This window comes from Dendrobates tinctorius, unplaced genomic scaffold (assembly GCF_039654945.1).
Source record: "Dendrobates tinctorius isolate UK_male_01 unplaced genomic scaffold, ASM3965494v1 ptg000475l, whole genome shotgun sequence".
NCBI lineage: Eukaryota > Metazoa > Chordata > Amphibia > Anura > Dendrobatidae > Dendrobates > Dendrobates tinctorius.
This window is the reverse complement of record NW_027362137.1, coordinates 1,721,087-1,740,489: the sequence shown is the minus strand read 5'-3', so window position 1 is coordinate 1,740,489 and position 19,403 is coordinate 1,721,087. Positions and strand designations below refer to the sequence as shown.

Genomic DNA, 19,403 nt, shown 5'->3' with positions numbered 1-19,403 from the left:
CAATAGCAGAGCCTCCAATAGCAGAGCCCCCAATAACAGAGCCCCCAATAACAGAGCCCCCAATAGCAGAGCCCCCAATAGCAGAGCCTCCAATAGCAGAGCCCTCAATAACAGAGCCCCCAATAGCAGAGCCCTCAATAGCAGAGCCCCCAATAGCAGAGCCCCTAATAACAGAGCCCCTAATAGCAGAGCCCCCAATAGCAGAGCCCCTAATAACAGAGCCCCTAATAGCAGAGCCCCCAATAGCTGAGCCCCTAATAGCAGAGCCCCCAATAGCAGAGTCCCTAATAACAGAGCCCCTAATAGCAGAGCCCCCTAATAGCAGAGCCCCAATAGCAGAGCCCCCAATAGCAGTGCCCCTAATAGCAGTGCCCCCAATAGCAGAGCCCCCAATAGCAGAGCCCCCAATAGCAGAGCCCCTAATAATACAGCCCCCAATAGCAGAGCCCCCAATAGCAGAGCCCCCAATAGCAGAGCCCCCAATAGCAGAGTGCCTAATAGCAGAGCCCCTAATAGCAGAGCCCCTAATAGCAGAGCCCCTAATAGCAGAGCCCCCAATAACAGCCCCCAATAAAAGAGCCCCCAATAACAGCCCCCAATAAAAGAGCCCCCAATAACAGTGCCCCCAATAGCAGAGCCCCCAATAGCAGAAGCCCCTAATAACAGAGCCCCCAATAGCAGAGCCCCCTAATAACAGTGCCCCCAATAGCAGAGCCCCCAATAGCAGAGCCCCTAATAGCAGAGCCCCCAATAGCAGAGCCCCTAATAACAGAGCCCCCTAATAGCAGAGCCCCCTAAAAACAGAGCCCCCTAAAAACAGAGCCCCCTAAAAACAGAGCCCCCTAATAGCAGAGCCCCTAATAGCAGAGCGCCTAATAACAGAGCCCCTAATAGCAGAGCCCCTAATAGCAGATCGCCTAATAACAGAGCCCCCAATAGAAGAGCCCCCTAATAACAGAGCCCCCTAATAACAGAGCTCCCTAATAACAGAGCCCCCTAAGAGCAGAGCCCCTAATAGCAGAGCCCCTAATAACAGAGCCCCTTAATAACAGAGCCCCCTAATAACAGAGCCCCTTAATAACAGAGCCCCCTAATAACATAGCCTTCAATAACAGAGCCCCTAATAACAGAGCCCCCAATAGCAGGGCCTCCAATAGCAGAGCCCCCAATAGCAGAGCCCCCTAATAACAGATCCCCCTAATAGCAGAGCCCCCTAATAACAGAGCCCCCTAATAACAGAGCCCCCAATAGCAGGGCCCCTAATAGCAGGGCCCCCAATAACAGAGCCCCCTAATAGCAGAGCCCCCTAATAACAGAGCCCCCAATAGTAGGGCCCCTAATAGCAGGGCCCCCAATAGCATAGCCCCCTAATAGCATAGCCCCCTAATAGCATAGCCCCCTAATAACAGAGCCCCCTAATAACATAGCCTTCAATAACAGAGCCCCCTAATAACATAGCCCACAATAACAGAGCCATTCAAAAGCGTAAAGCCAGCTCACCGACTTCCATGGGAGCACGGATCACCATCCTGCAATGGTCAGTTCAACGAAGGAAGGAGAGAAATATCCAGCTCCACACAAGGATCGATTTCCAAATTTTTTCCAATAGAGATAATATACAGATCAGCTCCAGGGCTGCATCAGCTCACACAGGAGCGACATAAGCGACGCGTTTAGATCACTACATGCGATCTTTATCAAAGCTACCATATCAAAATCACACACAGGTTAAAAACGAGCAAAAACCAATCCTGAGTCTAATACAAGTCACATGATTGGAAGGTCCTGTTCTAGACAATACAATAAAGAAAGACAATAAAAATGCATCAATGTTGCCCATAAATATACAAGAATGAACCACAAAAATATAGAAAAAATATATAATAACAGAGCCCCCTAATAGCAGAGCCCCCTAATAACAGTGCCGCTAATAGCAGAGCCCCCTAATAGCAGAGCCCCCTAATAGCAGAGCCCCCTAATAGCAGAGCCCCCTAATAACATAGCCCTCAATAACAGAGCCCCCTAATAACAGAGCCCCCTAATAACAGAGCCCCCTAATAACAGAGCCCCCTAATAACAGAGCCCCCTAATAACAGAGCCCCCTAATAACAGAGCCCTCAATAACAGAGCCCCCTAATAACAGACCCCACTAATAGCAGATCCCCTAATAACAGACCCCACTAATAGCAGAGCCCCCTAATAGCAGAGCCCCCTAATAGCAGAGCCCCCTAATAACATAGCCCTCAATTACAGAGCCCCTAGTAGCAGAGCCCCCTAGTAGCAGAGCCCCCTAATAGCAGAGCCCCCTAATAGCAGAGCCCCCTAATAGCAGAACCCCCTAATAACATAGCCCTCAATAACAGAGCCCCCTAATAACAAAGCCCCCTAGTAGGAGAGCCCCAATAGCAGAGCCCCTAATAGCAGAGCCCCTAATAGCAGAGCCCCTAATAGTAGAGCCCCCTGATAGCAGAGCCCCCTAATAACATAGCCTCTAATAACAGAGCCCCCTAATAGCAGAGCCCCCTAATAGCAGAGCCCCCTAATAGCAGAGCCCCCTAATAGCAGAGCCCCCTAATAACATAACCCTCAATAACAGAGCCCCCTAATAACAGAGCCCCCTAATAACAGAGTCCCCTAATAACATAGCCCTCAATAGCAGAGCCCCCTAATAGCAGAGCCCCCTAATAACAGAGCCCCCTAATAACATAGCCCCCTAATAGCAGAGCCCCCTAATAGCAGAGCCCCCTAATAGCAGAGCCCCCTAATAACATAGCCCTCAATAACAGAGCCCCCTAATAACAGAGCCCCCTAATAACAGAGCCCCCTAATAACATAGCCCCCTAATAACAGAGCCCCCTAATAGCATAGCCCTCAATAACAGAGCCCCCTAATAACAGACCCCACTAATAGCAGAGCCCCTAATAACATAGCCCTCAATAACAGAGCCCCCTAGTAGCAGAGCCCCCTAAAAGCAGAGCCCCCAAATAACAGCCCCCTAATAACAGAGCCCCCTAATAACAGAGCCCCCTAATAAGAGCCCTCAATAGCAGAGCCCCCTAATAGCAGAGCCCCCTAATAACATAGCCCCTAATAGCAGAGCCCCCTAATAGCAGAGCCCCCTAATAGCAGAGCCCCCTAATAACATAGCCCTCAATAACAGAGCCCCCTAATAACATAGCCCCCTAGTAGGAGAGCCCCCAATAGCAGAGCCCCTAATAGCAGAGCCCCTAATAGCAGAGCCCCTAATAGTAGAGCCCCCTGATAGCAGAGCCCCCTGATAGCAGAGCCCCCTAATAGCAGAGCCCCCTAATAACATAGCCTCTAATAACAGAGCCCCCTAATAACATAGCCCTCAATAGCAGAGCCCCCTAATAGCAGAGCCCCCTAATAACATAACCCTCAATAACAGAGCCCCCTAATAACAGAGCCCCCTAATAACAGAGTCCCCTAATAACATAGCCCTCAATAGCAGAGCCCCCTAATAGCAGAGCCCCCTAATAGCAGAGCCCCCTAATAACATAGCCCCCTAATAGCAGAGCCCCCTAATAGCAGAGCCCCCTAATAGCAGAGCCCCCTAATAACATAACCCTCAATAACAGAGCCCCCTAATAACAGAGTCCCCTAATAACATAGCCCTCAATAGCAGAGCCCCCTAATAGCAGAGCCCCCTAATAACAGAGCCCCCTAATAACAGAGCCCCCTAATAGCAGAGCCCCCTAATAACATAACTCTCAATAACAGAGCCCCCTAATAACAGTGTCCCCTAATAACATAGCCCTCAATAGCAGAGCCCCCTAATAGCAGAGCCCCCTAATAACATAACCCTCAATAACAGAGCCCCCTAATAACATAGCCCTCAATAGCAGAGCCCCTAATAACAGAGTCCCCTAATAACATAGCCCTCAATAGCAGAGCCCCCTAATAACAGAGCCCCCTAATAACAGAGCCCCCTAATAGCAGAGCCCCCTAATAACATAGCCCTCAATAACATAGCCCCCTAATAGCAGAGCCCCCTAGTAGCAGAGCCCCCTAGTAACAGAGCCCCCTAATAGCAGAGCCCCCTAATAGCAGAGCCCCTAATAACAGAGCCCCCTAATAGCAGAGCCCCCTAATAACATAGCCCTTAATAACAGAGCCCCCTAATAACATAGCCCTCAATAAGAGAGCCCCCTAATAGCAGAGCCCCCTAATAGCAGAGCCCCCTAATAGCAGAGCCCCCTAATAACATAGCCCTCAATAACATAGCCACCTAATAACAGAGCCCCCTAATAACATAGCTCTCAATAACAGAGCCCCCTAATTATAGAGCCCCCTAGTAGCAGAGCCCCCTAGTAGCAGAGCCCCCTAGTAGCAGAGCCCCCTAATAACAGAGCCCCCTAATAACAGAGCCCTCAATAGCAGAGCCCCCTAATAGCAGAGCCCCCTAATAGCAGAGCCCCCTAATAACAGAGCCCCCTAATAACAGAGCCCCCTAATAACAGAGCCCCCTAATAGCAGAGCCCCCTAATAGCAAAGCCCCCTAATAACAGAGCCCCCTAATAACAGAGCCCCCTAATAACATAGCCCTCAATAACAGAGCCCCTAATAGCAGAGCCCCCTAATAACAGAGCCCCTAATAGCAGAGCCCCCTAATAGCAGAGCCCCCTAATAGCAGAACCCCCTAATAGCAGAGCCCCCTAATAACAGAGCCCCCTAATAGCAGAGCCCCCTAATAGCAGAGCCCCTAATAGCAGAGCCCCCTAGTAACAGAGCCCCCTAGTAACAGAGCCCCCTAATAGCAGAGCCCCCTAATAGCAGAGCCCCTAATAACAGAGCCCCCTAATAGCAGAGCCCCCTAATAACATAGCCCCTAATAACAGAGCCCCCTAATAACATAGCCCTCAATAAGAGAGCCCCCTAATAGCAGAGCCCCCTAATAACAGAGCCCCCTAATAGCAGGGCCCCCTAATAACAGAGCCCCCTAATAACAGAGCCCCCTAATAACATAGCCCTCAATAACAGAGCCCCCTAGTAGCAGAGCCCCCTAGTAGCAGAGCCCCCTAATAGCAGAGCCCCATAATAACAGAGCCCCCTAATAACAGAGCCCTCAATAGCAGAGCCCCCTAATAACAGAGCCCCCTAATAACAGAGCCCCCTAATAGCAGAGCCCCCTAATAGCAAAGCCCCCTAATAACAGAGCCCCCTAATAACAGAGCCCCCTAATAGCAGAGCCCCCTAATAACATAGCCCTCAATAACAGAGCCCCTAATAGCAGAGCCCCCTAATAACAGAGCCCCTAATAGCAGAACCCCCTAATAGCAGAGCCCCCTAATAGCAGAGCCCCCTAATAACAGAGCCCCCTAATAGCAGAGCCCCCTAATAACATAGCCCTGAATAACAGAGCCCCCTAATAACAAAGCCCCCTAGTAGGAGAGCCCCCAATAGCAGAGCCCCCAATAGCAGATCCCCTAATAGTAGAGCCCCCTAATAGCAGAGCTCCCTAATAGCAGAGCCCCCTAATAACATAGCCTCTAATAACAGAGCCCCCTAATAACATAGCCCTCAATAGCAGAGCCCCCTAATAGCAGAGCCCCTAATAATAGAGCCCCCTAATAGCAGAGCCTCTAATAACAGAGCCCCCTAATAACAGAGCCCCCTAATAGCAGAGCCCCTAATAGCAGAGCCCCTAATAACAGAGCCCCTAATAGCAGATCCCCTAATAGCAGAGCCCCTAATAACAGAGCCCCCTAATAGCAGAGCCCCTAATAGCAGACCCCCTAATAACAGAGCCCCTAATAACAGAGCCCCCTAATAACAGAGCCCCTAATAGCAGAGCCCCCTAATAGCAGAGCCCCTAATAACAGAGCCCCCTAATAACAGAGCCCCCTAATAACAGAGCCCCCTAATAACAGAGCCCCCTAATAACAGAGTCCCTAATAGCAGAGCCCCTAATAACAGAGCCCCCTAATAACAAAGCCCCCTAATAGCAGAGCCCCTAATAACAGAGCCCCCTAATAACAGAGCCCCCTAATAACAGAGTCCCTAATAGCAGAGCCCCTAATAACAGAGCCCCCTAATAACAAAGCCCCCTAATAGCAGAGCCCCCTAATAACAGAGCCCCCTAATAACAGAGCCCCCTAATAACAGAGCCCCCTAATAACAGATCCCCCTAATAGCAGAGCCCCTAATAAGAGCCCCCTAATAACAGGGCCCCCTAATAGCACAACCCCTAATAAAAGAGCCCCCTAATAGCAGAGCCCCCTAATAGCAGAGCCCCCTAATAGCAGAGCCCCCTAATAACAGAGCCCCCTAATAGCAGAGCCCCCTAATAACATAGCCCTCAATAACAGAGCCCCTAATAGCAGAGCCCCCTAATAGCAGAGCCCCCTAATAACAGAGCCCCCTAATAACAGAGCCCCCTAATAGCAGAGCCCCTAATAGCAGAGCCCCCTAGTAACAGAGCCCCCTAGTAACAGAGCCCCCTAATAGCAGAGCCCCCTAATAGCAGAGCCCCTAATAACAGAGCCCCCTAATAGCAGAGCCCCCTAATAACATAGCCCCTAATAACAGAGCCCCCTAATAACATAGCCCTCAATAAGAGAGCCCCCTAATAGCAGAGCCCCCTAATAGCAGAGCCCCCTAATAACATAGCCCTCAATAACATAGCCCCCTAATAACAGAGCCCCCTAATAACATAGCCCTCAATAACAGAGCCCCCTAATTACAGAGCCCCCTAGTAGCAGAGCCCCCTAGTAGCAGAGCCCCATAATAACAGAGCCCCCTAATAACAGAGCCCTCAATAGCAGAGCCCCCTAATAACAGGGCCCCCTAATAACAGAGCCCCTAATAGCAGCCCACTAATAGCAGAGCCCCTAATAACAGAGCCCCCTAATAGCAGAGCCCCTAATAACCGAGCCCCCTAATAACAGGGCCCCCTAATAGCAGAGCCCCTAATAACAGAGCCCCCTAATAGCAGAGCCCCTAATAACAGAGCCCCCTAATAGCAGAGCCCCCTAATAGCAGAGCCCGCTAATAGCAGAGCCCGCTAATAGCAGAGCCCCTAATTGCAGAGCCCCTAATTGCAGAGCCCTTAATAACAGAGCCCCTAATAGCAGAGCCCCCTAATAGCAGAGCCCCCTAATAACAGAGCCCCTAATAACAGGGCCCCCTAATAGCAGAGCCCCTAATAACAGAGCCCTGTTGTGAGTTCATTTTCCCCTTCACCATTGAGGTCTGATGAACTCCCTCTTCTGGTGAAGGAAGGTAGTGAGGCTGATTACCAAACACCTGGGCAGGATGATGATGACTGGGTGACGGGAATTACTGACTGGATATAAGGCAGCCGACTCCCTTCTGCCTTGCTGGTGATCTCTCTGAGGGATTCTAGGAGACCAGTCTGATTCCTGCTCCTCCAAAGCTAAGTTTTCTGTTCTACTTTTTGCATTTGTGTTTTGGTTTTGTTTTGCATTGTTTTCCTTGATTTCTGCCATTCCCTGCTGGGGTGAGCTGAATTCCTTTTTGCTCTGTCTTCAGAAAATACCTGAGTTCTGATGTAGTCTTTTTGAAGCCTGGCGTCTTCAGGGCTTTTTTCCCTATCAGCTGTTGGCTCTTGTTTTGATAGGGATTACAGACAGCAGCTTTTCTATCCTGTCCTATCTAGTTAGCTTGGGCCCCATCATTTGCTCAGCCTATCTTTCTGTCTGTGTTAGTGTTTTTTCATCTTGCTTCACCGTCATTATATGTTGGGGGCTGCCTATTGCTTTGGAGCAGTTTAGATTTCCCTTTCTGTCTTTAGGCTATGTAGTTCTCCGGTTGTGAACGAGGGGTCTAGGGCACCGTAGGAACCCCCCACGGCTACTGCTAGTTGTTGTTGATAGGTTCAGTGGTCTGCAATCCGATAGCTGCCAACTTCTCTGGTTTTCCGGACTTAGCTAGTATTTCTGTTTTTGCCTCCTACGGTGACTCATTCATAACAGAGCCCCTAATAACAGAGCCCCTAATAGCAGAGCCCCTGATGACAGAGCCCCTAATAGCAGAGCTCCTAATAACAGAGCCCCAATAGCAGAGCCCCCCAATAGCAGAGCCCCCCAATAGCAGAGCCCCCCAATAACAGAGCCCCTAATAACAGAGCCCCAATAACAGAGCCCCCTAATAGCAGAGCCCCCAATAGCAGATCCCCCAATAACAGCCCCCAATAGCAGAGCCCCCAATAACAGCCCCTAGTAACAGAGCCCCTAATAGCAGGGGCTCTGTTATTAGGCGCTCTGGTATTGGGGGCTCAGCTATTGGGGGCTCTGTTTTTTTGGGGGGCTCTGTTTTTGGGGGCTCTGTTTTTGGGGGCTCTGTTTTGGGGGGCTCTGTTTTTGGGGGCTCTGTTTTTGGGGGTTCTGTTATTGGTGGCTCTGTTATTGGTGGCTCTGTTATTGGGGGGCTCTGTTATTGGGGGGCTCTGCTATTAGGGGGCTCTGTTATTAGGGGGCTCTGTTATTAGGGGGCTCTTATTAGGTGCTCTGCTATGAGCCCCTAATAACAGAGCCCCCTATTAACAGAGCCCCCTAATAGCAGAGCCCCCTAATAGCAGAGCCCCCTAATAGAAGTGCCCCTAATAACAATGCCTGTTGTAAGCTCATTTTCGGGTTTGCCTCTGGCTTCTGGTGATGGTTGTGGAGCTGGCTGTGCTGACAGAGGAGTAGTGAGTTCTCTATCTGGACTCCCTCTGTTGGTGAAGGGAGGTAGTGAAGCTGATCTAAATGGCAGAGACCGGCCATCTGAGGAAGAGGACTGCGATTGGACATCAGGAGTTTCTGATTGGATTTAAGGCAGCCGACTCCCTAGTTTCTTGCTGGTGATTTTTCCTGGCTGTGGCTCCTGGTTTCCAGTTTGGTTCCTGCCTTCCTAAAGATAAGTTTTCTCTGTTATTGTTCATGTGAGTTTTTGTCTGGTTTACTTAGTTTTTGTGTTCAGCCAGCCCTGGCTGCGACTGGGCTGAATCCCCATTTTGTCTCTGATCAGTTGATCTCTTTGCTCTGTCTTCAGAATATACCTGAGAGCTGATATAGTGATTTGAAGTCTAGCGACTTCAGGGCCATTTTCTATCAGACATGTTGGACATTTTTTTTATCAGGGTTTTTTGCGTGATTGCAGACAGCAGATTTTCTTTCCTGTACTTTCTAGTTAGCGAGGGCCCCATCGTTTGCTCAGCCTATCTTTCTACCTGTGTCTGTGTTTTTATCTTGTTTCACCGACCATACATGTTGGGGGCTGTCTATTGCTTTGGGGTCTGCTCTGGGGCAGTTTAGATTTTCTCTTTCTTTCTTTAGGCTTATTTAGTTCTCCGGCCGTGACGAAGCGTCTAGGACCACCGTTGGCACGCTCCACGGCTACTGCTAGTTGTTGTGGATAGGATCAGGGGTCTGAAATCCTATAGTTACCAACCTCTCCGGTTTTCTGGGCTTAGCTTGCTTTTTGTTTTTTCCTCCTCGATGACTCATTCATAACAAGTGCCCCTAATAACAGTGCCCCTAATAACAGAGCCCCCTAATAGCAGAACCCTGTTGTGAGTTCATCCTCTGGTTCACCAGTTGTGAGTTCTCCTTCCAGACTCCCTCTGGTGGTAACAGGAGCTAGTGAGGCTGATTTGATCGGTGGAGATCTGCCACCTGAGAATGAGGATGACGATTGGACCTCAAGAGTCTCAGATTGGATTTAAGACAGCCGACGCCCTATTCATTTGCTGGTGATTCCTTCTGGCTTGTCAGCTCTTGGTTTTCATCTCTGTTCCAGTCATCTAAAGCTAAGTTTTTCTGCTAATGTTCACAGATGATTTTGTTGGTCTGTTCAGTTTTTTGTGTGGTCAGCCAGCCCCGGCTGGGGGCTGTGCTGAATTTCCACTCTTATTTATCGGTATTTTGCCAATTTGCTTTTTGTCCCTTACTAGTTTGGTCTCTTTTTGCTCTGTCTCAGAATATTTCAGAGTGCTGATATAGTGGGAGAAGTCTAGTGACTTCAGGGTTAATTTTGCTATCAGAAGTGTTGGACATTATTTTTGTAGGGTTTTTGGCAGATTGCAGACAGTGTCTTTCCTTTCCTTTCCTTTCTAGTTAGTTTGGACCCCATCGTTTGCTCAGCCTATTTTCCTGCCTGTGTTTGTGCTTTCATCTTGTTTCACCGTCAATACATGAGTGGGGGCTATCTATTCCTTTGGTGTCTGCTCTGGGGCAGCTAGTTTTCCCCTTTTCATGCTTCAGGCTTATTTAGTCCTCCGGCTGTGACGAAGCGTCTAGGAACATCGTAGGTACGCTCCACGGCTACTGCTAGTTGTGTGGTAGGATCAAGGAGCTGCAATCTGCATAATTACCAACCTCTCTGGTTTTCTGTGACTTAGCTTGTTTTGCTTTTTTCTCCTCGGTGACCCATTCATAACAGAATCACCAGCCATACCGCAGATTCTAGGGTACTCAAAAGCAGGAAAAAGTTGTTAAAAAAAAAAGTGTCAGAATTTTTTTTTTTATATATTTTTTTTCTCTGAGGCCGTAGGAGGATTTTTTCCTTAATGGAGATTAAGCAATTGTCTGATCGTGTGGAGCAGCTGGCTGCTGAAGTGCAGGGAATTTCCAGCTACCTCATTCAGTCACATGCTGCTGAACCTAAGATCCCTACTCCTGATGTGTTTTCTGGGGATCGGTCTAAATTTCAGAATTTTAAGAATAATTGTAAATTATTTCTGGCCTTGAAGCCTAACTCATCAGGGAGCTCTGTGCAGCAGGTTAAAATTGTCATCTCCTTGCTGCGTGGTGATCCCCAGGATTGGGCTTTTTCTCTGACACCTGAAAATCCTATTTTGACTAATGTGGATGCATTTTTTCAAGCCTTGGGGTTGTTGTATGATGAACCTAATGCTGTTGATCAAGCTGAGAGAACCCTGTTGGCATTAAACCAGGGTCAGGATTCTGCAGAGTTATACTGTCAAAAATTCAGAAAGTGGGCGGTCCTTACTACATGGAATGATGGTGCCTTGGCAGCTCTCTTTCGGAAGGGTTTATCAGAGACCGTAAAAGTTATGATGGTGGGATTTCCTGTTCCCTCTGGTCTGGATGGCTCTATGTCATTAGCCATTCAAGTTGATCGGCGTTTACGTGAACGTAAAACTACACGGGAGGCGCTGCCACCTTTTGAACAAACGTCTGAACCTATGCAATGTGATGGGGTTTTTGTCTAGGGCGCAACGTCAGGAGTTTAGAAGGCGTAATAAGCTGTATTTTTTCCTGTGGAGACGTCTCTCATACTATTTCTGTCTGCCCAAAACGAGAGAAACGTTTTGCACACACATTTGCTGTGGGCAGTATACAACCTAAGTTTCTTTTGGCAGTTACTCTGATCTGCTCCTCATCCACATTTTCCACGAAGGCTTTTGTGGATTCAGGAGCAGCATTGAATCTGATGGATTTGGACTTTGCTAAACATTGTGGTTTTTCCATGACGCCTCTGCGGACGCCTATTCCTTTGAGGGGTATTGATGCTACTCCTTTGGCGGAGAATAAACCTCAGTTTTGGACCCAGGTGACAATGCGAGTTGCCCCAGACCACCAAGAAAATTGTAAATTTTTGGTGCTGCATAATTTGCATGATACTATTGTTCTAGGTTTTCCTTGGTTGCAAACTCATAACCCAGTTTTGGATTGGAAATCTGGGTCTGTGGTGAGTTGGGGTTGTCAGTGTGTTCTTAGGGACGCTCCTGTTTTCTCCACCTCCCCTCAGTCTCATGATATTCCTGATTATCTGGCCGATTTTTCTGATGTATTTAGAGAGAGTAAGTCTGCGTCTTTGCCTCCTCATAGGAGTTATGACTGTGCAATTGAGTTGATGCCTGGGTGTAAATTTCCCAAGGGTCGGCTTTTCAACTTATCAGTACCCGAACATGATGCTATGCGATCCTATATTAAGGAGTCATTGGAGAAGGGTCATATTAGACCATCCTCGTCGCCTTTAGGTGCTGGGTTTTTTTTGTGGCCAAGAAAGATGGGTCATTAAGACCGTGTATTGATTATCGTTCCCTTAACAACATGACGGTTAAATATCAGTACCCGTTACCTCTGATGTCTGATTTATTCTCCAGAGTTAAGAGTGCCTGCTGGTTTACTAAGCTTGACCTCAGGGGGGCGTATAATCTTATTCGCATCAAGCACGGGGATGAATAGAAGACAGCGTTTAATACTCCGGAGGGACATTTTGAGTACCTGGTGATGCCTTTTGGGCTCACTAATGCCCCTTCTGTCTTCCAGTCCTTTATGAATGATATTTTCCGTGACTTTGTGGATAAGTTTTTGATCATCTATCTGGATGATATTTTGATCTTTTCTAGTGATTGGGATTCCCATGTGGAACATGTCCGGACTGTGTTCCGGATATTGAGAGAGAATTCCCTGTTTGTTAAGGGATCGAAATGCCTCTTTGGTGTACAGAGAATTTCATTTTTTGGATTTATCTTATCTCCATCGACTATTGAAATGGACCCGGCCAAGGTACAGGCCATTTATGATTGGGTTCAGCCTACTTCTTTGAAGGCCCTCCAGAAGTTTTTGGGTTTTGCTAATTTCTATCGTAAATTTATAGGTAATTTTTCTGGTATTGTCAAACCACTGACTGATCTGACCAAGAAGGGCGCTGATGTGCTGAATTGGTCTCCTGAGGCTGTCTCAGCATTTCAGGAGCTTAAGCAGAGATTTACTTCAGCTCCAGTTTTACGGCAACCTGATATCTCACTTCCATTTCAGGTGGAGGTAGATGCTTCTGAGATTGGTGCAGGAACTGTTTTGTCCCAAAAAGACCCTGTGACTTCTAAGATGAATCCCTGTGCCTTCTTTTCTCGAAAGTTCTCCCCATCTGAACGCAACTATGATGTGGGGAATCGGGAATTGTTCGCCATGAAGTGGGCATTTGAGGAGTGGAGACATTGGTTGGAGGCAGCTAGACATCAAGTTGTGGTCCTCACCGATCACAAGAATTTGATTTATCTGGAGTCGGCCAAACGCTTGAATCCTAGACAGGCTAGATGGGCCTTGTTTTTCACACATTTTAATTTTGTGGTCTCTTTTCTTCCGGGCACTAAGAATGTTAAGGCAGATGCCCTTTCTAGGAGTTTCTTTGCCGATTCTCTTAGTGTGACCGAGCCTACTACCATCCTAGGCGAGGGGGTAGTTCTTTCTGCCATTTCGCCCGATTTGGGACGCGCCCTCGAGGAATTTCAGGAGGATAAACCTGAGCGTTGCCCTATGGGAAAATTGTATGTTCCTGACCAGTGGAGAAAGAGAGTGATGTCTGAAATTCATTGCTCCGCATTGGCTGGTCATCCGGGTATTTTTGGTACCAGAGATTTAGTGAGTCGGTCCTTTTGGTGGCCTGCCTTATCTCGTGACGTCAGGAATTTTGTACAGTCCTGTGGGACTTGTTCTCGGTCTAAACCCTGTTCTCGTTCTAGTGGGTTGCTGATGCCCTTGCCGGTGCCCAAGAGGCCATGGACCCATATCTCAATGGATTTTATTTCTGATCTTCTTGTCTCTCAGAGAATGACTGTTATCTGGGTGATTTGTGATAGATTTTCGAAGATGGTCCATCTTGTACCACTCCCAAAGTTGCCATCTTCCGCTAAGTTGGTGCCCTTGTGGTTCGGTTACATGGGATTCCTGAGAACATTGTTTCCAACAGAGGAGTCCAGTTTGTTTCCAGATTCTGGAAAGCCTTTTGTTCCAATCTGGGAATTCAGTTATCCTTCTCCTCCGCGTTTCATCCCCAGACCAATGGACAGACTGAGAGAACAAACCAGACCTTGGAGTCTTATTTGAGATGTTTTATATCTGCTGATCAGGATGATTGGGTCTCATTTTTGCCCTTGGCCGAATTCGCACTGAACAATAGAGCTAGATCTGCCACTTTGATGTCACCCTTTTTCTGTAAGTTTGGGTTTCATCCTCGATTCTCTTCAGGGCAAGTGGAATCTTCGTCCTGCCCAGGTGTGGACACTGTGGTTAAGAGAATGCAGCAGATATGGGACCAAGTGGTGGATAAGTTGTCACTCTCAGGAAAAGGCCCAGCGATTTTCCAACCGGCATAGGACCATTGGTCCCCGGTTTAAAGTGGGTAATATGGTTTGGTTGTCGTCTAAGAATATTCCTGTTACGGCTGTAGCTAGTGAGAAACAGGACAGAAAAAGGTAGCCGGAAGTGGACCCTCTGGGTCATGGTTCCAGAGCCCCCGGGGGCGAGTACCCAGGTGAAGACCACCCCCTATACAGGGAGCGTTAGGGACAAACCTCCAGGGGATAGAACCGCGACAGCCGGAACCAAAGGGGCGACTAGGCAAAAATAGATGTGTAAAGGAGGCACAGCAGTATCCGTAGAGTTCGGACACGGAGACACGCTGGGAGAAGGCAAGGTACCGGTCAGGAGAGCCAGGGAACACAAGAACTGGAGGAGGAAGGAGGAGAGGGACGGAGCACAGGACGGTGCAGAGGGGGACCAGGTGGAAGGAGAGAATGGACAGGAAGGCACAACAGTAGCGGGGACAAGGAAACCCACGACACAGAGGGCACTGACAGAGACTACGCAGGCAGAGCGCAGCAAACAGGTACAAGGAGAAGAAGCAGCGCGCAGACAGACACACAGGAGAGGGGGCTTGAAGAAACAGCGAACGCCGCACGGGGCAGGGTCACCGCATACGATAATCAGGCGTCTTACCTGTCCCGATGCCAGGTATATGTAGTGATGGGCGCCGCCATGTTGAGGGCGGAGCCAGCGTGTCACACTACCCATGAGTGACAGATTCTTTCCTTTAACAGTTTTCATAGCCAGAATATCCCGTATCTCAAAGGTGTCATTAGAGCTACATGGTTGGGAGATTTGGGAGGGCGCAGACTGGAAGTGGTTAAACACTGCTGGTTTAAGGAGAGAATCATGGAAAGTGTTGGGGAACTTTAGTGAGGCGGGTAATCTCAACTTGTAGGCCACGTCGTTAATGCGGCTTAAAATCTCAAAGGGACCAATGTAACGTGGGTCTAATTTGTAGGAGGGGATCTTTAACCTGATATGCCGGGAAGCTAGCCAAACCTTATCCCCAGGACGATACGGGGGAGTGTCCAGCCTTCTCTTGTCAGCATACCGCTTCATTCTAAGACTAGCATTATCAAGAGCTAATTTGGTCTCCCTCCAGATCTGAGAGAAGTCCACAGACAAGGAATCCGCTTCCGGTACACATGAGGTAGGGGGAACAGGAAGCAGAATGCCGGGGTGTTGACCAAAAACCACAAAAAAAGGAGACTTGGTAGAGACTTCACTGGGATGGTTGTTGTAGGTGAACTCCGCCCAAGGGAGAAGAGAGACCCAGTTATCTTGGTGAGCATTGGAAAAATTCCGAAGATAAGATGTGAGCGCTTGTTTGACTCGCTCGACTTGGCCATTCGACTGGGGGTGATATGCTGAGGAGAAATCCAAGGTTATCTTCAGCAATCCGCATAGAGCTCGCCAAAAGCGGGAGGTAAATTGCACTCCACAATCCGAGACAATATGCTGAGGGAACCCATGGAGGCGAAAAACATGAAGCAGGAAGATCTTCGCCAACTCGAGAGCGGTAGGCAACCCTGGCAGTGCAATGAAGTAGGCCATCTTGGAGAACCGATCCACGACCACTAGGATCACGGTACATCTGGAAGATGGAGGCAAGTCAGTGACCAAGTCCATGGCAATATGAGTCCATGGGTTGGCAGGAACAGGTAGCGGATGCAGGAGTCCCGAAGGAGGACGTCGAGGAACCTTGTTCCGGGCGCAAGAAGGACAAGAGGCGATGAAATCTTGGACGTCTCTGCGAAGCGAAGGCCACCAGTAATGGCAAGAGGCAAGCGAGAGAGTCTTTCTAATTCCAGCATGTCCAGAAAATCTTGAGGAGTGGCTCCAGCGGAGAACCTTTGATCTATCTCCACTCCGAACGAAGGTCCTACCAGAAGGTGGGGAGATCAGGCTTACTGGAATCACGGTAAGAATTTTGGCAGGATCGATGAGATGAGTGGGACCCTCCTTGTCGACAGACAGGAATGACCGTGAAAGAGCATCCGCCTTGATGTTCTTCTCCCCAGATCGGAAGTGGAGTTCGAAGTCAAATCTTTCAAAAAAGAGTGACCATCTGGCCTGCCGTGGGTTGAGCCTTTGGGCGGACCGAAGGTAGGCCAAATTCTTGTGATTCGTAAAAATGATGAACGGATGGAGAGCACCCTCGAAAAGATGACGCAATTCTTCGAGAGCCATTTTTTTTGGCCAAGAGCTCTCTATCTCCCACGGCATAATTGCGTTCAGGGGCCGAAAAAGCTTTGGAAAAAAATTTGCAGGTGAGAGTGCGACCCGAGGAAGACTTTTGCAGCAGAACTGCGCCTGCTCCCACCGCTGATGTGTCGACTTTGAGTATGAATGGCCTACTGGCGTCCGGGCGATGAAGTACAGGAGACTTGGCGAATTCCTGCTTCAAGACCTCAAAGGCAGTCTCTGCATCCGGAGGCCAATGGTTGGGATCTGCTCCTTTGCGGACAAGAGTGGAGATGGGTTTAGTCAAGGAAGAAAAATGAGGGATAAATTGCCTGTAATAATTGGCAAAACCCAAAAAGCGTTGAATGACCTTAACTCCGAGAGGGCGAGGCCAATTGAGAACTGCCGAGACTTTTTCTGGATCCATCTCTAATCCCAATTTCGAGACAATGTAGCCAAGAAAAGGCAATGAAGTCTGCTCGAAGAGGCACTTCTCCAACTTGGCAAACAGGTGGTTCTCTCTGAGACGTTGGAGGACTTGGCGAACGTCTTGACGATGTGAAATCAAATTGGGGGAAAAGACCAAGATGTCGTCTAGGTAGACCACGACACAGGAGTAGAGGAGGTCTCGAAAGACATCATTAACGAGTTCTTGAAATACTGCAGGTGCGTTGCAGAGCCCAAAGGGCATCACCAAATACTCATAGTGTCCATCTCGCGTGTTAAACGCGGTCTTCCATTCGTCCCCGGAGCGTATGTGAACCAAATTGTAGGCCCCTCGTAAATCAAGTTTAGAAAACACACGAGCCCCCTTCAGGCGATCAAAAAGATCAGAGATGAGTGGCAGTGGATATTTATTCTTCACCGTAATCTGATTTAAGCCACGATAATCGATGCACGGACGCAGGGACCCATCTTTCTTCTTTACGAAAAAGAAGCCTGCTCCCGCAGGGGACGAGGACTTTCGAATGAAGCCTCTGGCTAAATTTTCTCGGATGTATTCAGACATCGCTTGTGACTCTGCCGAGGAGAGAGGATAAGTTCTTCCCCGAGGCGGGGTTGAACCAGGAACGAGCTCAATGGGGCACTCGTAGGGACGGTGCGGAGGAAGAGTCTCTGCTTCCTTTTTGTCAAAAACATCCAAAAAATCATGGTACACCAACGGCAATCCATGGGGTACAAGGGGAGGACGGTGGTTCCCTATGGAGCGCACCGACAGCAGGCACCGAGTCCGACACGACTCCCCCCCCAGCGCAGGACGTTTCCACTATGCCAGTCTAAAGTGGGCTCATGGAGCCGCAACCAAGGAAGACCCAGCAGGATGGGATGAGAAATACCTGCTAACACGTAAAACGTAATTTTCTCCTTGTGCAGAACCCCTACCTGTAACTCCATCTCATGGGTAACTAGGGTGACTGTCTCCAACAGGGGTCGACCATCTACGGAGGCGAGAACCTGAGGTTTTTGCAAGGGCCTCACAGGGACAGAAAGTTTATTCACCTCCTCTAACCGAATAAAATTTCCGGCGGCATCCGAATCCACATAGGCCACTAGGAAAGACCGCTTACCCCCGACATGCAAGAGGACAGACAAAGTGAGAGGGAGAGAGGTATCACATACACCTAGGGAGGCCTCTCTTTCCTGGCCTAGGCGGAGAAGTTTTCCGGACGTTCCGGACAGGTTCGGATGAGGTGGGCACCGCTACCGCAGTAGAAACACTGACCGTGAAGGCTCCTCTCCTTTCGACGCTGGTCAGAGAGTTTCAGGCGGTCCATCTGCATAGGTTTGGGTGCCGGAGGTGAAGGAAGACTTCTAGCTCGAGGACTGGGAGGTCTGTGGACAGAAGAAAATGAACGGGAGGCCCTTCTCTCCCTAGCCCGCTCCTGAAACCGGAGATCAATCCGAGTGGCTAAGGAGATCAGATCCTCTAGGACAGTTGGGGTATCGCGATCAACAAGCTCATCCTTTATGCGACTCGAAAGGCCCCGCCAAAAGGCACCCACCAAGGCTTCGAACCTAAGTCGGAGGAGAGGGTCCTAAATTGGATAGCATACTGACCCACAGTTTGAGAACCTTGGCACAGGTTGAACAAAGCCTCTGTGGTAGAGGCTAAACGGCCCGGTTCGTAAAAAACCCGACGGAAGGTGTCAAGAAAAACGGAAAGCTGAGTGACTACTGGGTCATCACGCTCCCAGAGAGGATTGACCCAAGCCAAAGCGTCCCCCTCCAGGTGAGAAATGATGAAGGCCACTTTGGCTCGGTCTGTGGGGTACTGTTGGGGGAGCAATTCAAAATGGAGATGGTACTGGTTAATAAAACCCCGGCATAATTTGGCGTCCCCGCTATACCGGGGAGGCTTGGCTAACCGCGGAGGAGGATGGGAAGCCGCAGCCAGAGGAGCAGACGCGGTCGATTGCAGAGCGAGCAAGCGACCGTCTACAGAAGCCATATAACTGAGGATATGCGATTGGGTGTCTCGTTGCTGAGCCAATTCCTGCTGCAAGCCAGCCAACTGGGCAGCGTTACCAGGATCAGAGGACTGAAGGGTGGACAGACGCGAGTCCATAGTTTTCATAAAGGACATCATGCGCGTCTGATTCTCCCGAAGGAAAACTAATTCCTTTTGAGCGGCCGATGCTCCAGCGGGGTCCATGGCTTGATTATGCTGTTACGGCTGTAGCTAGTGAGAAAGAGGACAGAAAAAGGTAGCCGGAAGTGGACCCTCTGGGTCACGGTTCCAGAGCCCCCAGGGGCGAGTACCCAGGTGAAGACCACCCCCTATACAGGGAGCATTAGGGACACACATCCAGGGGATAGAACCGCGACAGCCGGAACCAAAGGGGCGACTAGGCAAAAATAGATGTGTAAAGGAGGCACAGCAGTATCAGTAGAGTTTGGACACCGAAACACGCTGGGAGCAGGCAAGGTACCGGTCAGGAGAGCCAGGGAACACAAGGACTGGAGGCTGCAATAGAGAAAGAGCACAATGAGGAGTAAGGAGGAGAGGGACAGAGCACAGGACGGTGCAGAGGGGGACCAGGTGGAGGGAGAGAATGGACAGGGAGGCACAACAGAAGCGGGGACAAGGAAACCCAGGACACAGAGGGCACCGACAGAGACTGCGCAGGCAGAGCGCAG

At 49.4% G+C, this 19,403-nt stretch overlaps 1 protein-coding gene across 6 annotated transcripts in view; it reads left to right on the top strand.

Moving 5' to 3' along the window:
- Nucleotides 1-19,403, top strand: part of NDUFV3 (NADH:ubiquinone oxidoreductase subunit V3) — a 71,473-nt gene that overhangs the window by 13,839 nt on the left and 38,231 nt on the right. The gene's annotated exons all lie outside the window — the stretch shown is intronic.